The sequence below is a fragment of the Lathamus discolor genome, chromosome 2 (genome assembly GCF_037157495.1).
Source record: "Lathamus discolor isolate bLatDis1 chromosome 2, bLatDis1.hap1, whole genome shotgun sequence".
Taxonomy (NCBI): domain Eukaryota; kingdom Metazoa; phylum Chordata; class Aves; order Psittaciformes; family Psittacidae; genus Lathamus; species Lathamus discolor.
Window position 1 is genome coordinate 127,119,119 of NC_088885.1, and position 22,470 is coordinate 127,141,588.

The 22,470-nt window shown below is 39.5% G+C and overlaps 1 protein-coding gene and 1 long non-coding RNA gene across 2 annotated transcripts in view; one reads left to right on the top strand and one right to left on the bottom strand.

Moving 5' to 3' along the window:
* The window catches only part of KCNB2 (potassium voltage-gated channel subfamily B member 2), a 197,538-nt gene that overhangs the window by 95,728 nt on the left and 79,340 nt on the right, over positions 1–22,470 (top strand). The gene's annotated exons all lie outside the window — the stretch shown is intronic.
* On the bottom strand, positions 940–20,895 carry LOC136008740 (uncharacterized). Its single transcript, XR_010610219.1, has 3 exons — positions 20,816–20,895; positions 20,402–20,494; positions 940–1,004 (listed from the first exon to the last, which is right to left on the bottom strand). It is a non-coding gene; the product is annotated as an uncharacterized LOC136008740 (long non-coding RNA).

Genomic DNA, 22,470 nt, shown 5'->3' on the forward strand with positions numbered 1-22,470 from the left:
GCATTTTCAGTATATGACGCTGCAGAAGACATGGAGAGATTTTGCCTGTCTTTCCTAGGATTCAAATTGCTTCAGACTTGAGGGTCTTTCTTGCTTATGCTAAACCCAGGTTTTAAAGTCCAGTATCCTATAAGGTGTCCCATTCAGTGCATGTTCACATTCATACAATATTTTCCTTCTCGTCCTCATCCTTAACTTTATACAAAATAAAATGAAAATATAATGGTATTCCTTCAACATTATTTCCAACCATCTGCTTTCTGTTCCCTCTCCTCACTTAAAAGCTCAGACTCCATTCTGCTTGAAATTCATTTTAGAGCCCTGGGTATTCATTTGGTCCCTTACACACACACTCCAAATAGATGAAAGGAATACCAGTAGCAACTAGGTGTGCGTATTTCCTCGGTGTGGTTTGTCTCATGAGAGGTCTCCTCTTGAGGTTTATGGCTCAGGGCTCTTGAATGTCAAAATGATGGCATGAAAAAGGAGAGGCCAGTGGGATTAGGATGTGAGCAGAAAAGGCTCATTTAGGGATTGCATTGGGCTGGAGACTATTACCAATGGGATATTGAAATTTGGGTTCCTCCTTGGTGAAGAATTTACAATGCGGGATTTTAAGGTCCCTTTCTCATTTAATTTTAATTGAAATACATCTGGAGATGCTGAAATAAAAGCATAGCTGAGACATTCTGAGAGCAGTGAAAGGGAGCTTGACCAACTCACTCCCCTGCTGATCATGCTCCCAGGGTAAACAGGACTTATAATGTCATCCTGTATTAAGGGTCAACATGAGCCCAATCATGTGCAGGTGGAGAGAGTGGTCGTAAGTTACCACACTTGCGTGCTTCAAATAAGTACACAGAATCAAGAATGAGTCACTGTACCAGGATCATTCAAACCCATCTGCTTTTATTATACATGTAGACAGAGCATTAAGGTCAAATCTTCTGCATGGAAATAATCCAAAGGTTTGGGTAAGTATCACATTCTTCAGTCTCTGCAATCTGAAAGAACAAATAAAAAAGCAACTACAGGGATTACAAATAAATCACACTGGCCTCTTTATTCTAAAGCCCATTTTGCTGGATACGTATTAGAATTCAAAATTGCAGTAACGATTCCTCAGCTTATCTAGAAAACTATTTAACTTGACTAGATCAATGAATAAAGTTGATTAATTGCCAAAGCTGCTAAGTTTAGTACAAGCCACATATTACTTTCTCTCTTTTGAGTATATCCTATGGCTAAAAGAGGATTTTGTAAATCCTACACTGAGATTAATCATGGGTCGTGTTCAAAGAGAAAATAGAGCCCTGAAATTACAGATTTGGGGAAAAATGTATCCTGTGTTCATTCGTTAAATCTTATGCTATTTTGTATTAGAAATAGTCCACAACTAAATTTGTCTTGCTTTTGTCATAAGTAACAGTGCTTTCTTCACCTTTATTTGAATAGTTTACATAAGGTGTTTATATCTCCAGGAAGACATGCCTGAATCTAAACCAAGTTCCATCTAATAACACATGTTGACTGAGCTTTCAGGGGTCTGAACAGAAAAGCCTAAGGATGAAATCTCTTGTGAAAACTCAAATAATCTTAGACAAATAGTACACATATGATATTTACACATGGAACTGTTTAGGTTTGTGATATTTTGAGGGACAGAGTTTTTATTTCCTTTTTTGTCAAATCCTTTTTCATCATACTCTTTTCTTTCCATTTTCAGGGAGTTATCTCTGGCTCTCTCAGTTCCATGTATTCAGTGAGCCATGCATCTCACAGAGTGATATTAGAGCTCCTGAGAAAGGGTTTTTTCTGTTCATATCATCCACCCCTCAGTCTTTTCTGTCATTCATATTCTAACCATTCTGTTCATATTGGTCCTCTCCTTAATCTTCCTATCCCTCCAAAGCAGTATTAGATACTTTCTCAGACTAAAATAACTAGATAGATAGACACATAGATGTGTTTTTTTTTCACTTAGTGCTCTGACCATTCTTCAGTTCCAAAACAAAATGGAAATTGCCAGTGAAAAAGCAAAATCTGGTGCAAGTACTGACTTTCTGAAGAAGTTACATCTTTCATTTGTATTTGTGAACACATTATTTAATGTGTTACATGAAAACACATAAGTATATTCAAGAGCATGCATACTGAGACATATACCTTTTTATCTCTTTAAACGGGATGGTTAGAGATCACTTTTATATATAAACCTGTATACATACACACAGCTATACATGTATGTATGTTGAGTCAATTTCAATTTTTATGAGGCTGTGAGTAGTACAAGCTGAATGCTTTTCCACTACAGTCCCAGATGTGATCCCGTAATAATTTAGCCAGTGTTAATATACAGTTTTGGGATGCAATACAGTGCAGCAACAAAAAGGTTGATGTAATTTAATGTAATAGAGACATGGGCCAGGTTTTGGTTCGCAATCCTCGGAAGACACAGGTTTAGTATCTTCAGGAATACACAATTTTCTGCACCCCAGATGACACTGTAACAAAGCCACTCCTCCCAAGAGCCTGCTGGCCACAGCAGCAGCCCAGAGTAGCTGGTAGAAAAGAGTCTAAATCCTCTTCTTCCTTTGGCACATTTTCAGATTTATGTTATCCTGGTGTTTTCCCAGACAACCAGTCAGTTGTGTTTTGAGTTCCTTCTCAGTGGTAAACAACCATAGGAAGAGGGGATTAGAGCAGAGAATCAAGGTTCTCATTGTTATTAGCACTTATATACCCCAGGGAGATGTTTTATGGAAACTTTACCCAATAATTTCTGTCCCATCTTCCCCAGGTGACATGCATGCTCTAATTAAACACAACTGTTGTTATAGTAGATGCAGTGAGTCTGTCAGCCTGAAGTTAGCAGGTAGAAAAAAAACCATATTTCTGCTGTAAACTTCTGCAAAATCTAAGAAGACAGTAAATAAATGGTAGGATAAAAGGATTAAAAGCAGTGTATTTAAAGATTGGAATTTGGTGTAGTTATTCCTCTTGTCTTTTATTGATGGAGAATATCATACATAAATTAACTAAATTCAATGCCTTATTTCTTCATAGTCTTGGAGCCGCAAAGGAGAGAAAACAAAACCAAAATAAAATATTTCTCAAACAGAAACAAGAATTATTTGTATTTGTAGTAAAAACAGTCCTGGTAGGAAATTATGGTATATCTCAAACATAGAAATACTCTTCCTTCCTTCCAACCAGGAATAAAAAACAAGAGGAGCAACTCATTTTGTCTGTAATAGCTCTTCTTAGTGCATACTTCCTGAAAAATGATGCTGCTTTTCCTCATATCCATTTCTCTAGGTATAATAATAATCTTTCAAGTATGTTGCTTATTGTCCTACTTCTTCCTATTGCTTCAGCTGTATATTAGCTTTGTTGGCATGATGGTAAGGTTTCAAACTTTCAGTTGACGATCATTGTAAGTTTCATTTTTGTTTTATGTAAGTAGTTAAATTAAATAGGAGAGCTAGAAACAGACATAAAACTCAGTCTCCAAGTACATTAATAATTCTGTAGGAGTTGTACAAACCTCATACTAAAGCCTATAAGAGATTTTTCTCAGGGAAGACTTTAAGACTTAATATTTATTTAATATGTGTTGGCTGTGGTCTGGAGACGAATAACAGAAAAAATATCATTGTTTCAAGAAAATAACCCAAATAAACTATTTACCTCATGAATGAAAAAAAACAAACCCACAACCAACCGAAAAACAAAACCCAGAGGAAATTGTTAAGGAGCCAGAGAGTCCTGTTGGCTGCAGTATTTGATTATGTCTCTGCTAAATACATTATTCAAGACAGTCTGTGAATGTCAGAAGCAAATCACAGCTCGTCCACTCCCAGTAGAATTAAAGAGATCAGAAAGAAAAATCTCAGAGGAAGGTAAGATTTTGAAAACTGCCCCCTGTGGTTTCATCAGTCATGGGGTATGCGAGGGGCAGTTTGGCATGCCCTGCATCACCTTTCCCCAGGAGCCCCAAACACTTCTGTGGTCCACAGGAGCCAGGCGAGTGGTCCCTGGCACGCAGGCCCAGGGGTCCCAGAAGCCTTGCCCAGGGACTGGCAGGGTGAGTGGCACCTGCCCCTGGGGACCAGCATCAGGTAGCCCCATGGGATGATAGAGGAACCAAGCAGGGACTGCCTGTTCCTTTTGCAGTTGTAGCCATATGGCATGGTTTGTTCGCCTCATAGCAATTAGCATCTCTGTTTGATGACACTGTGGTACTGCTCAGGTCGGAAAATATGTTGGGACAGATTTTTGCTTTAGGGGGAGTATGTGAATTCCTCCCTTACTGTGTGGCACTTCTCAGTATCCCGGCCAAAGGTGGAGCATGTGGATAACCACACAAAGAGGAATATCCCGCAGAACTGTGGTTTGAACCTGTCAGAGCTGTAAGGTTGCCTGTGTAAAGCCTGCTTGGGCTGGATGTTTAAGTATCCTGCAGTGCGCTTTTGTGCTAGCTGACAGCAGCCTTGATGACAGCAAAACAGGAAAGTACTATGCAGCACACACTCAATATATGTGTGAACTTGACCCTGGCCTTTTGTTCCGAGTTTCATTCATTCTAATCAAAACGATAGAATAACAAAGAAAGAACAAGTACTACATACCAGAAACCAATGGGTGTATATGCTGATAGAAATTTGGAGGAGTTGTATGTCATAATGACACGTTGCTATAAAACTACTCAGTGATACAGCAGAGATGGTTCATATCATTAGCATTTACAGATTTATCAAGGAGAATCCTTATTCTTCTGCATCATAGATGGTATTAAATTAAGTGCTCGCTTGCTTCATTATTAATGCAAGCAAAATTTTTTGCATTCATAGCCTGTTCCATAATCTTTTTATATAGAAATACACATTTGTACATCTTTATATATGTATGTATATGTACATATATATACATATATATGCATGCAGATATGTAGATATATTTGTACATCTTTATATATGTGGATATATATGTGTTATAAATATCCCATAATATATAATATGATATATAGTGTATATAATAATTTGTAAAATCGCACTATTTATGTTGTAGCACTATTATATGCATAATATTTATAGGTATTTTGTTTCTGAGAGAAGTAAACCACAGCAATGCTAAAATATCATCATATGAGTTGCAAAACCAGTGACCAGATGTTAGTTGCATATAGCAGTACTGTGGAGGTATTTCAAGGAACAATACTAGTAAATGCCGTTCAGCTGGTTAGAAAGGTGGACAAGAGCTTTTGTTGTAGGAACAACTGGCAGATGGTCAGTAGAAGTAAGGATTTTGCTTGAATGGCCTGACACCTTCCTGCTGTCTGTAGCAGAAGGCCATCCAAGAGCTGTGGTTTTGCAGAGTCCCAGGAGGCCTGCCGAGAATGGGCTGCAAGCCCACAGGTGGAGCCAGCAGCCAGCTGCTGCTGAGTGAGAGCTGCACTCCAGCTACAGCCAGGGCTCATGATAATCCGGGAGAAACATCATCCTACATCTCCCATTTTATAAGCATCCAATCTGGAGGTAGATTTACCACCTAGAAGGAGCATTTGCACCCTTTGCCCCTCGCACCACAGGACACCCTGTGGCTCACAGCCTCCCCCATCCACATCTGTATTGCATCTGCATCTTCCTGGGGTCTGTGCAGCAAATAAATAGTCTGGAGACTATCTGTGAGGAAATCCTTAAGCCCATCCCGCGCACTGAAGCTATCTAAAATTGTCCCCACAGTCAAGAGGCCAAGAATTACCATGGAAACTCCCACAGCAAACTCTCATGTTAAAGCAAATATTTCAGTGGTAGTTATCAGAGATTTTAAAAGATGCTGATTGAGAAAGCAGCACACCTTGTTCCCTTTCTTAGGTCACCTTGCTAATCTACCCACTAAATCTGTGTGCTGCATGTGTTGCTCTCTGCTGACCTTAAAAGTTGGATCAGAGAGGAGTGTAGAAATTACAGAGAATACTCTCAGCAGTGACCCCTGACTACACGATATCTATGAAGAACAGGTGTCCCTGGCAATGTTTTTGCTCTTGAAACTGGTGTAAAGTTCGCCTGTCTAGAAACAGTTTCTGAGTAGGAAACTCATGACTGCATGGTGCCATCTTAAAGAGAGTCTGTTTGTTCTGTAATATCAATGTGATCACCAGAAAGGGAGATCCTAGTTCACTGGCCTGTTGCTGCGTAGATCTGTGTTCTTCTCCTGGCTTAGGATGCAACCTTGGATGTGTTACTTCATTGTGTAGTGTCACTGCTTCTGCCCCCTGTCTCTTTCTTCCCTGAATAAATCAGAGGCTCTTCTACCTTGTTTTATTTGGCTATATAGACAACTTGTGAACATAACCTTCAGCTTTTCCATCGTCCCTTTTGTCCAATCTCTGTTTTTTAACAACGTGCAGTTCTTTCCTCCACTGTGATATTTTGCTTCTTGCCTAATGGACATTGCCTCCTATTTTGGTGTAATCAACAATTTTTATTAGCATGCTACTACATGTTGTCCCAGATTTATTAATTATAATTTTACAAGATGCCTTGGCTTTAATTTGTAGATTATTCTTCTCTCTCCTCTTTTAATTTTTTTTCACCCCAGACATACTGCTTATAAACACTTTAGTAAGGTTAGTGCAACATATGTTTTCACATGAATAATTTACTAAAGTTGTAGTAAACCACTATCATCCTGGATATATCAATCTGAATATGCTGAATATACTGGATACTGATTAGTATGGAGAAACTTCAGTATGAAACAGCGCTATGAGAATGAATTTAACACAGGAAATATTTCACATGCAAAACACATTCAGTTTCACAGAAAAATGAATAAATATACTGCTTAGTTTTGAATGACTCCTTGTAAATTCTTGTTCTTGCACAACAGTGTAGCAGAACTGGGTTTAAATTTGCAAGTAGTACAAATAGAAAATTTGCCAAACCATAGTTTCATACAGCTCAAAATCTACATGGACTGGGATCAAATTTGCCAAATACTTTCAGCTGCAGACATGTTTAGGTTGTTGAGTAGGATACGTATCTTGACAGTGGAACAGATAATATTCCTTCTGCTTTTTCAGTGTCCAATGATTAATGTTGTCAAGCAAACATGGGGGAGCTGCATTTGGTGCTGCCTCTGTTGATTTAAACTATAATTCCTATCTCAAAATTGTGATTTAACCAACAGGAAAAAAAAAATCCCAATATGTATTTCCTCAATATTTACAACTCTGAAACATTTTAACAAAAACTAAAACATCAGCTGTCAAGAGCGAGAGATTGTCATTGCACAGTTACTTTACAGGAGATGCAAATTGAAACCCCTTTAGGCAGAGCTGGGGCTGGAGCCTGGAGTTCAGGTCCAACAAGCATTTCCATCACTGGTAATCCTGGAAGTAGGAAGCAGCAGTACAGTTGCAGCTAGTCCTTCAATTCGTTTTGTTTCTTGTATGCCTGCACATTTAATGTTTTGTTTCAGATTAAAGAGATGTTCTGATGCAATTACAGTTTGATAAGAAAATTGTTTGACTTTGGCAGGACAAAATGGAAAGAAAAAAACAGGTTGTTCAGTTTGAACTAGAAGAAAGAAAAAAAAAAGCTTTTTGTTTGCATTCTTGTCCTTATATAGATCATTGGTATTGACAAGACGAGCCTGTGTCTGTGCTACTGCTGCTTAACATGGAGCAGAGAATATCCCTTCCCTATTAGAGTGAATACCCTGAGGAAGAAAACAATAGAGTGACAGCTGCCACCACCATCCAGGTGCTCTGTCCCCTTCATGAGAGGCAGGGAGAGACCAAAGCACAGCTGGAAGAGGCAAAGAGGAGACTGATCATGGGGGCAAATCACTTGTGCGAGGCTGGAGCTGATCTGAGCCGCCTCGTCCCCGGGCAGAGCCGCTTAGTGCATCTCCTGCTGCAGGGAGAATGTCAGCCGCGGGGCAGGCAGCACAGGTGCCCTGCGTGGAACGTTGGGCATAAGCTTCCAAGACCCCTCACAATCCCGGCCTGCCAGCTGTCTCGGCCTGCCTCTGCCTGTTGTGTAATGGGAACAACCTGCCCTCGCATGCCTGTGCTTCTGGGAACGCGGGAAAACCGGCAGTAGTCAAAGCTGCTGCAAAGGCAGTGGTTGCCCCAGCCGTCCTAAGTGCATGCCTTTAGGGATTGCTCTTGGAGAAAGAAAGAAGCTGAAGGAAACCCTCTGCTGCCTGAGTGCAGCCACTCAGCCTGTCAGAGCCCCTGTTCCCAGGACCATACAAGTGTGTGATAGGAGTTACTGCTTTTGCCTTCACTTGATTTCCTAAAGGCCAGTTTTGTTGTTACTCATTATTTCCTTGGGTAGGTGTCAGGATGATGGAGCTAGGCTTTTTTCAGTGATATCCAGTGATAGGACAAGGGGCAATGGGTGTAAGCTGGAACATAGGAAGTTCCACATTAACATCAGGAAGAACTTCTTTACTGTAAGAGTGACAGAGCACTGGAACAGGTTGCCCAGGGGGGTTGTGGAGTCTCCTACACTGGAGATATTCAAGGCCCGCCTGGACAAGTTCCTGTGTGATGTACTGTAGGTTACCCTGCTCTTGCAGGGGGGTTGGACTAGATGATCTTTTTAGGTCCCTTCCAACCCTTGGGATTCTGTGATTCTGTGATTTCCTCGATAAGCTTAAGCAAGTCCAGAAGAGGGGCACTAAGAAGCTCAGAGGGCTGGAACACCTCTCCTATGAAGACAGGCAGAGAGAGTTCAAAGAAGACCTTATAGCAGCCTTCCAGCGCCTAAAGGGGCCTACAAGAAATCTGGAGAGGGACTCTTTACAAGGGCATGTAGGTATAGGACAGGGTGGAATGCCTTTGAACTGAAAGAGGGTAGATTTAGATTAGACACTAGGAAAAAATTCCTTGCTTTGAGGGTGATGCGACATTGGCACAGGTTGCCCAGAGAAGTTGTGAATGCCCCATCCCTGTAATTGTTGGATGAGGCATTGAGCAGCCTGGTCTAGTGGAAGGTGTCCCTGCCTATGGCAAGGGGGGTTGGAACAAGATGATCTTTAAGGTCCCTTCCAACCCAAACCATTCTAGGATTCTGTGATTCTGTGGAAAGAACATCAGGCAGGGTTTCAGCACTTTGACTGTCGCTTTGCAGCATTTGTTATGAAGCCCAACTGGTGAGAGGTTTACTTGCATGATCAATCTCTTCAACTTCAGTGGGACTATTTATCAGTGATGTATGCTCTAAATATGAGTCAGAGTAGATCAGCCTTGCCCCTGGAGACTATGCAAGGGAAAATATGCTAATTAAATGTATGCAGGAGGCTACATTTTATGTAAATGCTAAAGGGATTTTATTTATTATGAGGGCTACTGTTTTGATTGCCTTGTTAAAAACATGCCAACAGTCTAACATTGGCCTTGAAAAAATATCTTTTCTTCTTCCTTGCCATCTGTCTGGAATTAAAATGATGGCCGTGTCTGTTTAAACTCTAAAAATACTGTTTCCCAGCAAAGAAATCAAGAGATATTGTGCTCTTCATAAAAAACATACAAGCAAAACAAGAAAAAACTCCAACACTGCACAGACTCATCAAAAAGGAATTGCCAGAGTGATGGAGGAGGATATTTCCAATCCATCTGATGCTTTTAATTGCAGTTCTTATGAATGGTCTGAATCTCTCATACCTGACTTGCAGCACAGAGCAAGTTATTTTTAGCAGCTGTAGCCCAAAGCTACTGTTACTACCCTACAGTGGAATATCCATAGATACGCTTTCCATCCAGTGGTTTCAGGCTCAGTAGGTAAATTAAGTGCATTACTTGATACAGCATCTTTAGTAGCAATTATCAAATATTAGGCAAATATTAACTGAAAGGAGAAGGGAGGACAACAAAGGCACCCAAAGAAATTGCCTCCTCTTCTTCAAAGCCCCTAGATACGTATGCATGATACATAAAACACAGAAAGATTCTTTTTAAAGATGGTATAGAGGAAAGCTCTTTGAGATTTATCTTCCTGCTAAATAGCCACAAAAGGAACACCATTATTATTTATGTATTTTTAAAGACAAAGGAGGTTTTGCTTTTTGCAAATGACGGTTAAATTTTATGGAGGAAAAAAAATGCATTTCTCCTTGCTTTGGGGATTTTTACAGTTTCCCGTACAAAACAGTTTGTCAAAAAAACAGTCCCTGCTTTAATGAATTAGGCAGCTTCTCCATTACAGAGTGCATTTTCATTACGGAGAACAATGGAGGCTGCTGGGTGGATTGCAATGAGTAGCTTTACATCGAAGGACAAGCTGCATTTATCGGAAGGCAATTCATGGGTTTATAATGGACAGCAGGGTCTTTGTCTTTGCTAACAGCCTTCCTGTGAATAGCTCTGTGATTCATAGCCAAATTATAGTTGCTTCCTACTATCATGGTCATTTTAATAGAAAGGTTCACAAGAGGCTCTCTTCAAATGTTAAGTGGCACTAGTAGGCTCGCACCCAGTTTTTTGAACCTGATAGAATCAGATTAAATCAATAAGAGGTCCCATTTTTGATCCTTTCAAAGGATTTTTGAGTTCAAAGCACAAGTATAATATTTAGAATCAGTCACGTTTTTCTCTCAGTGAATGATAGATACACTAAAACATCAGTCTGATCAAGGGTAAAAATCTCAGAGATGTACAGCTGCAGATAAGCAGTTAAAAACATGTAAAGGTTTCTGATTAATACATTTTCAGTATTTTGAGATCCTTCAATGCAATATACTCTGTGCCTGATAGCATCATGATGGTGCTACTAGTTGATAATCCAGATCCAAACCTCTATAACAGCTTTAGGATGAATCAAAATAAATAGGTGTAAAATATTATTCATAGTAGTAATACATTTTGTCTCATAATAGCATGGAAAAAGCATCAGGATTGAGATGCTTTTGTGTTAGGTATCCACAGACAGAAAAAATGCAGTCTGTGCATAAGGTTGTATAGTTTCTGTTTAATTGACCCGCTGTTTTTTTAGGTTAATTTATGTAGTTTCTGGGGGCAACCTAATGTATGACTAATAACTGTTTCCATAAGTTATTTGCCCAAGTTGTGCTTTAATTAAAAGTGAGCTCTGTTTGCCTTGGAATATACAGAGGGCATGTATGATGCTGCAGCCTCTTTTCTCAATAGATTCGTGTAAGCTTTAATCTTCCAGTCTACTCAGAGGTAAATGGGATTATTGCTATTATATGCCACTAAATTTATCTATCTATCTATCTATCTATCTATCTATCTGTCTGTCTATCTATCTATCTATTTCTAGGAATGGATGAGTTTGAGGTCCAGGGATTTAAGCCTTTTTTGGCTCAACTCACACTAGAAGAAAGCAAGCAAGTTGAAATTTCTCAAACCTGCTTTTTTTTTTCCACTGCGATATGCCCTAAAGAGCATAGACTCCAGACTCTTTATTCTTATCTAGACTTGGACACAACAGGGGCTGTGTAAAATGAGAATAGCATTTAATTCTGGTTTCAGTCAAATGAACACTGGGAGAAGCAGTTTGATTCTTTCTAAACTGCTTGGTAGTGGCCAAGGGCGTTCTTATAGCAGAAGGACAAGAAGAGATAATCCAACACCCCACAAGAGAGTTGCTGAATTGCTTCAATGGAGAATTCTTTTCAGGCACTGATTCAGCCTGGCACTTAAGCACATAGTTTTGCATCAGCTTCAGACAAAAGTGTGAACTGATGCTGTGTTCCAAACTGTAACCTGTAGAATATGCATATGGTAGTCTCCAGCTTGAGCTTGTCCCTGCATTGGGATGAAATGTCCTTTTGAGCTGCTCCAGTGGATGGACATGGAAGGCCAAAGAAGTCCACAGTGAAGCACAAATCTCTGTGCTTCCTGAAGGAAGCACAACTGCCTTGGATGTCAGTGCTAGCTCAAGACCTGATCTAGTTTTACCAGAGGGAAAACACTTGACTTCCTGTAGAAAAAGGTAAAAAAAACCCTTGGTGGCTTCTGGGAGAGCACTATTGATTCTTCTTATGAACATGATTCAGAAATGATTTATTTAACTACCCAAAATTGTCCTGTTTCTAAACTTGCTACCCAGTAGTAAATGAGCGGAAAAGGGTACACCCATTATTGCAGCCTTTTGTTTTTTTATGAGCTACATAAGGTGTCTTAGTGTGTGAAAGTGTGTGTCAGAGACCCCTTACCAATGTCCAGAAACAGTTACGTTTTTAGCTTTTAGAGCAAAATGTGGAGATCGGGATGATCTCAAGCAAAGCTCAGGTAGTTCACAAATTACTGCTAAATATCCCAGCTTGCCTCTTCTTCAAGACACCTTGATGGAGCCAGTTTGATCTGTTATTGATTCTGTCCCTACTCTGAAAACTGGCAAAGTGATGCTGATTTCTGCTTTTCATAGTGTTACTATTCTTCATGATGATAAATGATGGGTGAGCATTACCAGTAATAAACAGCCAAAGTGCCTGATTGATAGACAAAAGGTAAACAAAAATAAGTGTATTGCCTGCTGAAGTTGGCACCAATTCAGAATTAATAGGGACATAAAATTACCTTCTCTTATCTAGCATGTAGGCTGTTTAAGTAGATTTGTTTCTAAGATACAGATGTAGAAATGACAAGTTCTCAATTGCTTAAAATCTGAATTTTCTCGTTCTTGGGGACTGTCAGCAACAGGAGGCTATAGCATTACCACGGTAAGCAACAATGTAAGTTGGGTTTTTTTCACAATGCTGTTTTTAATAGGAAAAAAGTTACCTTTGTGGTCTTTCCATACAACTAGACGAAGATAACATGGTCAGAAAGGAGTGAAGTATTTTACAAAATGATGTTGTGAATTAGAAAGTCTCGTAAGTAAGAAAAAGACCGAATGAGAGAGAAGGCAAGAAAGCAGACACAAATGGTTATGGTAGAATAGGGACAGAGGGTAGTTGTGGGAGCACCTGGCTGCTAGGTTGAGCTTAAAAAATTAAGAGAAGAAAGGGTCCTGTTCAAAGCCCAGAAGTGTGTAAGTTACTGGCTATTGACTTCAGTGAGTTCTGAAACCTGTTTATCGTATCTGTGATCCAGGGAAGAGTCTCTTTGGAGTCGGAGGGACCACACATAATCACAAACTGAAATACAGGAGGTTCCCTTTGGATGTCAGGAAACACTTTTTCACTGTGAGGGTGACCAAGCACTGGCATGGGCTGCACAGAGGGGTTGTGGAGCCTCCATCCTTGGAAATACTTACAAGCCATCTGGACACAGTCCTGGTCAACCAGCTCTAAATGACCTTGCTTGAGCAGGAGGTTTGCATCAGGTCACTTCCAGAGGTCACTTCCAACTCTGTGACTTCAGATACCACCTAGTGGGAGCCGAAGCATCAGAATCTGGCCTTCGGTTGTTTTTGTGTAAGGGAAGATTATCCTGTCTTTTAAAAAGTCCTATCAAAAAGTACTCGTAATGGAAAATACGGAAACTGAAATGGTGTTGAAATAGTCAATTTTGCAACAACATTTAGAATGTAACATTTTTCACACTTAATAGAATTTCCACAGTACCCTGGAAATACCTGGTTTGACTGAAATGATTACTCTTCAGAGATAATGGAATCTTTAGTTTCAGGCACTGTTTGAATTATACATCAGGATATTTCTTTATGTGGTCAAAAAAGAAAGGCAATTGCATTTTTTCTTTGCAATCTGGTACTTCTATCTTCAAAGCTGTTATTTACATATCAACAGCTTTGTTCAGTTCCTCTGTTCTTTCAGTTCAATGAAAACCAGAGAAAGGGGTGGCGACTCAATCAAGTCAGATCAAAAGAGGCAGAAAAGGAGTAAACAGCACTATTAGGAGGAATAAGCAATGATGGTAAAAAGAGCACAATTGCATATTTTATTTTGTTTTGGGTTTTTTTTTTTCTTTTATTTAACCTAAATTCACATTTATTTGTAATTGTAAAAGCTTGTTAGAAGTTTGAAAATAATTTTTCCCCTCTAACTAACTTGGTCCTTTTCCATGTGACAAATAATACACCATTTGGTTTATTTCCCTCTATCATATGTTGAGTGGTAATAAAATAAATATATCTGCTAATAGTTTTTGTGTAGAAACAACTTCTCCTGTGTGCTATTATCATAAAAGCTTTTGTTGCCCCATGATGGCATCATGGGTAATAACAGTTTGTCTAATAAACTCTTAATGAAGTAAAAATTGAGTGTGTCACAATTTACTAGCAGCCAATCATGTACCAGAATAGAATTTGACACTGCCTTGGTATCGTTGTAAAAGTGCTGAACCAGGTTCAGACATTAAATAAGACAAAAGAAAAATATAGAAAACACTAAAAAGTGGAAGGTGATTTAAAGAAGAGGTTAAAGGCACTCCAATTGCTGTAAATGGCATGGCATCAGACAGCAGTGCACAGTGCTACTAACGCCGTGGTAAAACAAACTGCCCTCCTTTTCCGCACCTTGTGGCTAAACACCTTAAGACACTTAATGGATTTAGAAGCAAACCCCTCTTGGTAATGAAACCAAGTTAAGAAATTATAGCACTGTGACAGAAAGCTCTAGCTGATGAGGGAAAAAAAGAAGGAAGACGGCAAATCAAAGTGGAAGACTTAAAAAAAAAGAACAGTGAGGAAGGGTAAGATCATACTTGTATCCTACTCTTGTCTTACCCTTTAACTCCTCAGGTCCAGTCCCTGCATGTACTCACACATTAGTTGAGGGGTACTAGCCAGTGCTTTTCCTCTCCCCTTTTGTTTTCTCATTCCTTACAGTTGTGGAAGGACTAGCTGTCACGTAGGTGACTCGTTCTTCTGTGGCTCTCAAAGCTCTTTGCAGAGGAGGATAAGCACCTTTACACAACACGTGCAATATGCAAGTCTGTTCTGTGAAGCAGAGCAGAGTCTGAAAGAGAATATGAACTATGGGTACAAGGATTGTTTCAGCTATCAGTAAAGAGCAGCTGTCTCTCAGGCTGGGTGCAGCTCTGAAACAATAGGCACCACCACCATACAGTATGTCAGGACGAAGAGACAATACATTGCTCCTCTGAAAAGAGAACTTCATATTGAGATCAATGTAATTACTCACATGGACACCAGCCAGTGCACCTGGGCTCACTCATTGTAGCAAACCCTCATTCCAAAATAGAAATTCAGGAGAAATGTTCTGTGGCACTGTATAAATTCTCAGAATTGTTTGTATAGTTTGCATTTTCATCTTCACTTTAAAAATGACACTTGCTCTTATGTCTGGCACCTAATGATCAGTGAGAAGTTTCTCTAGAATTTTGTCAGAACTCTGCAGCAAATTGAACTGAGACACCAAGATGACAAATACTTCAATCCTTTTACGTCAGGTATTTCAACACTAGGAAATCCATATTCGAGTGGTGTACATTGACCAAAAAATATCATCTTAGTTAATGTTGATTTTTACAAGCTAAGGATCCAGTCCAGTTATCTGAAACACATCAAATTGCTGACAAAATCCTAGTTCCTTCTCTCAGCTTGGACAGAGGAATCTCAGTCCCACAGAGACTGGGCTGGCTACTCGCATTGGAGCAGATGGACCAAACTGTTCCTACTTATCCTCATAAGCTAAAAAATAGCCAGCAGTAGACCTGAAGCCTGTTTAGAGCTATGTTGTGCCTGATAGTACTTTATTGAGAAGCTAATAAGCAGAAGCTAAACCAGATCCTGGGAAGGATCTGGTGGGCAATTTCCCTTTTTGGACATACTTTGCCAAAAAAACATCAGGTCTTCACCTTCTCAACAAACAGTGGCATCCTGTGCTTTACCCATAGCTACTCTCTTTCAGTGCTAGAAGGACATTCCAAATGGACAGGATCACCTCAGGTTCAAAACGGGAGTGTTCTTGTGAAGAACTCCCTTGTGTGTGTGTTGTGGTTGTGGAGATGCCTGACAGCACTGCCTCAGCCGATGAATAACATCCAGTAACAGCTCTGATGTACTTCTGTCACATGAAGTTCCAGCACTTGTGTGCAGAAATCCATTCATCTGTGCCTCCATTTTCAGGGCCAGTTATCATCATCCATTACCAATAAGTGTAGATAAGATGCCAAAGCCTCTAAAACCCAGGAGTTTAAAATCAAGCAAAAGAGATGGCTTTCTCCAGATATGGCCTTAAACGTGGCCACAGTTCAGCCTGCTACACAGCAAAGGAAGGTTGAAAAGTAGCTATATTTGTGAAAATTTCTTGTGATAGTCACAAAACTTAAAGTAGCTGCTTATTAGACAATGTAGATCTCATCCACTACAATGATTTGTGAGGCAAGCACAGGACATCAAGTCTTGGAAAAAATCATGAAAGTCAATTGAATACCTTTTTGAGGAAGAAGAGGCTGTATTAGCCAGGACACCATTATCTCTAATGCATTCATTTCCTCCATAATTGAAGTCATTAAAGGACAGATATTTGGACATGTACTGGAGCATCAGATTGGATTTTTAGCCTTTTACCAGTTTTCCCTTTATGTGCTTTCTTAGGATCAATCTGCAGCAATTGGCTTAAAGTAAAATACCCTGCTGTGGCTCGTCCCCTGCACAGGCCCTGTAAGCAGTGTTCCAGCAGTGTTGTACTTTTATTGTATTTGCTGTTACCATCTTAAGACTGAATATCTAAGTGAGAAGAAAATTAAAACAACAAACTGAGAGCAAGATCTTTTACATTTAGCAGGGCAGCCAATACTGGGCTATGATACCTTGATGAAAAAAGACTCTGCCCTCTGATGAGGTTTAATCAAATGTCTAAGTTTTCTACATTTTATCGTCAGGTATTTAGAATGACACTTTGCTGATGAATCAGATCAGGAATTCCTGATACTAATGTGTGTAAAAGCAGTTTTATGTCTTGTCAGTGTATTAAAAATAGGTGTCCCAATTATTCAGAAATTGAGACTACTACATGACACCAATCTTTGTACAGGTATGTGCTATTTAGATGTACTTTTCTGGCATATTGTAATGAAGTGAGACTACTACCTAGCCCAGAAAACTAAGGAAAATCAATGAAATTGAATCAAAAACTAATTCATTAAATTGGATGAGTTAATGCATTTCTTGTGGATGATGACAATAAATCAATTCCCATACAGCATATTGTGTTTTCACTTCAGTGGTGTTTTCACACAGGTGGATGTCCTTAGCAGCAAACTGAATTCAGACTGTGATGACCAGAAAAGGATGTCAATAACACCAGCATCAGCCTGCCAGATTTCATTTACAGCTTATAGAGTTCCTTCACCTTTAAACCTGTGTATCTGAAATAAAATGACTTTTGGTCTTCAGATTAGTTCTTTATCCATCTTTGACCCACTTCTGCCTCACAGTAGTTATTCGTCTATTTTACACTATTTCTATTTGGCTTATCTTAATTTATAGGAAAGAAAAATGGAAAATAGAACACAAGAACATTTTGTGGAAATTGCTTGGCTCACGTCATCGTCAGTCTTTGCAAACTGACTGAAGCTGGTCAGTATACTCCCAGTGCATGCGTTTACTTTTCTTTTAATATACAGAGCTTTCTATTTGGGAATCATAAGACCTGATCTCAGTATATTTAGCTTAACAAGTATTACAGAACAGCCTTATGTTTTTGTACATGTATTGATGAGGATTTAACAATTCAGCCTGGTGATGTAACATTATGTTCCCTGCACAGCTTTTCATCTTAACCACTGCATCTCTGAGTGCTATTGACTCTTTGTGTTTTAATGAAGCTTTCACCTTTTCTGGTTTCAAGAGCACAACAGAATTCAAGTAGGAGACTGTTTAAGGAAGGCCAGATGAGAACGTGATTTCAACAAGTTCTTGTCAAAAATCATGTCTAATCTTTAAACATTTTTTCATGTTTTCAGCCAATTATTTCTTCATTATCTCTGCTGACTCTGAGTTACCCTGCATGATCTGGGCAGCTATCTGAAAGCCTTCACATTATTATTACTTCAGTTTATTTGGATTCAAAATCGTGTTGGAGAGCATCAGATAAATAGGAGGTATCCAGTATGGAATACCTCCTGCTGACAGTAAGGAAAATCTATTGTTTGGAGAGTGATAGCATTGCTCTCCTGTCAGGTTTGGTGCTTACCAGTTATTGGAACAGCAAAGTTGCAAAGCCTTGTATTGGTGATCTTGAGGATCAGTCAGTCATATCAACTAGGTTTTTTATATCTCGCAGGAGCATTTTCTTCAGCTTGTCCTCACTGAGCTTAGTACCAGTCTAAATACATGTGAGATCCTCCCTCTGTAATGGATTGAAGGCATCACATACATAGCCATGATTTGGGAAAAAAACTTAGTCTCCAGATCCTTGAAACCTTTGGTTCACTTCTGTCATTAGTATTTTGTGAAAGTAATGCAGAATTCAGCCCACCCCACTTCAGAACTTAAAATCAAGGTCTAAGCCAGATGTCTGTGGACTCTGGATAGTCAGCAGCAAGACATGAGAGGCTTGGGAGGGTCATGGACACAATCCCAGAGCAGGTCTCTCGAAGAGGTGCCCCTCCCCTCTAACTGTAAGCATCGCCTTGAGGGTAGCACCATCTGCCTCATTTCAGATGGCTGACATTAGGTAGGATGCGTCCCTCCCTTCATGATTAAGATGTCTCTCATGTGGCTTGATAAAAGATGGGTAAATTAGATCTAATAAAAAGAGCTGCCTAGTGGCAACTGGAACAATAATTTGTGAATCCCAGCCCTACATACAGATGACTAGACTGTGCTCCCTGTCATTGCATTAGAAAGCTTTATTTTTCTAATGGATTTTCTTCCTGAAGAAAATCATGGTAGACTGAAAAGACTGTTTTGCATTTCTTATCTATGAAAATTAAATTATGAGGGACTTTTCAAGATTTTACTATATATAGTTTATGCCTCTTAATATGCTCATCTCAATAAAATACATGGTAGTCAAAGATGGCTCATATAAGCTACAGGATAATTAGTCATTTATATAACTCACCGTCGTACAAACCAAATCAGATTCTATATAAATGTCTAGACAACACATTAGTGCTTGACCAGCCAGCCCAAGAATATCTAACTGGGAAAGATAAAATGATCCCTGCTTTCTTGTTAGCACTTACCCACTCTCATTTGTATTCTGGCAGATAAATCCCAAGTGTCAGGTTCTAAATATTCCAATCTGTCTGTTAAACAGAGCCCATATGAGGCTCCATTTCCATAAGTCACATTGAACGCAATATTTGTTCAGAACATTAACCTCAGAGAGATTTCAGATGTCCCTCAGGACTGTGTAAAATTAAGGCCTACTCTATTTACAGTATCATTATTTCAAATATATTGCTGACTAGTTCATAGTATACTTAACAGAAGACTGCTCAATGGATAAAGTAATGTGTCCTTAGACTGAACATAGCACTTCATGATGTAAATGGGCAGTCATGCAGTTTGAGCCAAAAGCTTTGGTTCCAAACAATCAAATTCTTGCTTTAAGCAGCCATCTGTTAAGGGACTGTCCATGTTAAGGGGCATGTCACATACTCTGGTATACCTTATGAAGTTTATCATGGTGAAAGGAAGGTACTCGCTGAAAAGCACGTGCACGTGTGAATACCTTAAGAAGCTTATAAAGGGAAAAGGAAGGTACTAGCTGTAAAGCATGTGAGTGTCCAAATCCACCCTGGAGGGCTTCTTTATGTGGCACAGCACTCACAGCTTCACCCAGCACCAGGATCATGCATCTACAGTAACAGGGCTCTTTCTTTACTTTTGCCTCCTAACATCATTTATTAGTGCAAAAGCACTAGCTTGATATGATTAGTATTGATCACATCCTTACCTTAAATCACTGGCACCACTGTGGATACCATAGCATTAAACAATGCAAAAATTTCCTTATCTAATTCTTGTTCACTAAGGCAATGTAACTACGGATTCTTTTTGTTCAGTGTCCAGAACAAAACCAAACACCAGGCAGATCAATATAGAACCATAGAATCATAGAATAGTTAGGGTTGGAAAGGACCTTAAGATCACCTAGTTCCAACCCCCCTCCCATGGGCAGTGACACTTCACACTAAACCATGTTACCCAAGGCTCTGTCCAACCTGGGCTTGAACACCACCAGGGATGGAGCATTCACAGCTTCCCTGGGCAACCCATTCCAGTGCCTCACCACCCTTATAGTAAAGAACTTCTTCCTTATATTCAATCTAAACTTCCCCTGGTTAAGTTTCAACCTGTTGCCCCTTATTCGATCACTACAGTCCCTAATGAAGAGTCCCTCTCCAGCATCCCTATAGGCCCCCCTCAGATACTGGAAGGCTGCTATGAGGTCTCCACGCAGCCTTCTCTTCTCCAGGCTGAACAGCCCCAACTTCCTCAGCCTAATATGACAGATAGATCGACATTCCAGATCTTCTTACCTGGAGTTCTTGGTTGTGTTCGTTGCCATCTGAAGGAAACACATATTTCAACCAGAAATGGGGCATGTGCTTTCTTGTACTTGCCATAAAAGCCTATTGGAAAACAGCAGGAGTCACAAGAGTCCAAAAGAAAAATGTACTGATTTTACCCAAGAGCCTATAATTATGGTCCTCACTTAGGAGACTACAGTTCTGTCCTGTACTCTCCCTCAAGCTAAATTTCTGTCACTCATGATTTTCCATCCAGTATGCAGCAATACCCCTTATTTATTCTCAGCAATAACACACTTTCAGGATTAATAAATGGTTTCATTAGGTGGTATTTTTTAGTGGCAAAACAAAGACAACAAAACCCAGGACAAAGCCAGTAACCTGGGAAATGGGAGATACCAACAAAATATGATTGCAACTTACAAAAGGTTTAGATGCACATCTGTGATTTTTCTCTTTACAAATCCTATACATGCCTGTCACTTGCAGAAAAGGGATCTATCTTCATCTTCATGTGTCCTGTTGTAAATAATTAAAATTCATATGAAATATTGTTTTAAATATTTCTAAGACTCAGTGGAAATAGTGGTAGCTTTCTCAGTCTCTGTAGGTGTATCAGAATATCTTCATTCTGCTTGTGATTTGAAACTTGAATCTGTATCCAAATTCTGTTCCTTAGTCCCATCTTTGTTCTTTCTCTGCAGATATTTGGAGGGTACGGAGGAGAGGGGAAGTTAGCTATAGTACTGTTGCTACCAACACATCCTATTCCTAATTTGGAAGGCTTCCTAAATTCATTACACAGGCAGAACTCCCACTTAAGTTATTTGTTTGCCTGGTGCAGAGACAAAGAAAAGAGATCAGAGAACAGAACTGTCCATTGCTGTAAATATGTCAGTTATTGGCTCGCTGAACGTGTGTGCTTTTTCTCACTCATCAAGCAGAGTTCCAGACAGATTTGAAAATTCAGGGAGAAGTTACAAGTCAAAACTTCCTTGCATATTTAGTGACCACATAAGAATAGCCAGTACTGCCAAGGGGCAGTGGTATTCTAGCTTGAATGGACCTTCAGGAGGAAAAGAAAATGTTTATAATGAAAGGAAAATGAATTAACTGGAACTTTAGCCTTCAGCTGTCAGCACCAGAATGCAATATCAATTGAAACAAGGGTTGCCTTTGACAAACCTCACTTGCTCCCATCAACTCTATTTGCAGCGCCTTGCACACAGATCTTTACAGGAACAGAGCAACGCTTACCATCACAGTCCATTAGCAGTGAACATTGTTGTGTTGATTCCAGACTAAAATGCTGCAGCATTGAAAAATACTTTGGTATCTTCACTGTTGACTATACAAGGCTTGGTATTGATTTATTCCTAGAGCAATATTCATTTCATAGGGTAAAAGATGTTCATTTACCTGATAAGTCTTACAAGCTACCACAGTATTTAGGAAAAATATGATATTCTTAGTTACTGCAGAAGATTAGCTAGGCTGCAGTACCAAGGCTGTGATTGTGATTCTAGAGCCTGTAATTTGATTTATGCTGTTAAGAGTAGGGAAATATGAGGCTCAGGAAACGGTTCTGTTAATGCTTTGTGAGACACGGGGAGCCAGGTTGGCAGCAGTCATCAACTATTCTACACTATTTGAAATGGAAAAGGATAACTTTATACTGGAAAGTTAAAAATATTTTGCTTTTTAAATAATTAATTTTTTGGAAGTGGGTGGTAAACTGGAACTGTTTGACATCATCATAAGTTTCAAGGTGAATATGTCAGTTCAGATGCTCTGAACTAATGAATCCACCTGGGTAAGGCTTGCTTCCACATATAGTGAAGATCATACTTGGAAGCTAAAGGTACATATAAAAATAGATGTATGAACCACACATCATTTGCTTAGTGCAGATGGCTGCCACTTTGTTCCGTTCCTCTACATACCATGAACTATGTAAGATACTCAGGTCTATATATTTTTAATAAAAACCGGTTTGCAGCTTTTGTTAAACTAGTCCTGCTAAGTTCATGATCTTTGGAAAGGGATCCTTTTGGACTGTCATAAGGGAGTGTTTGTGT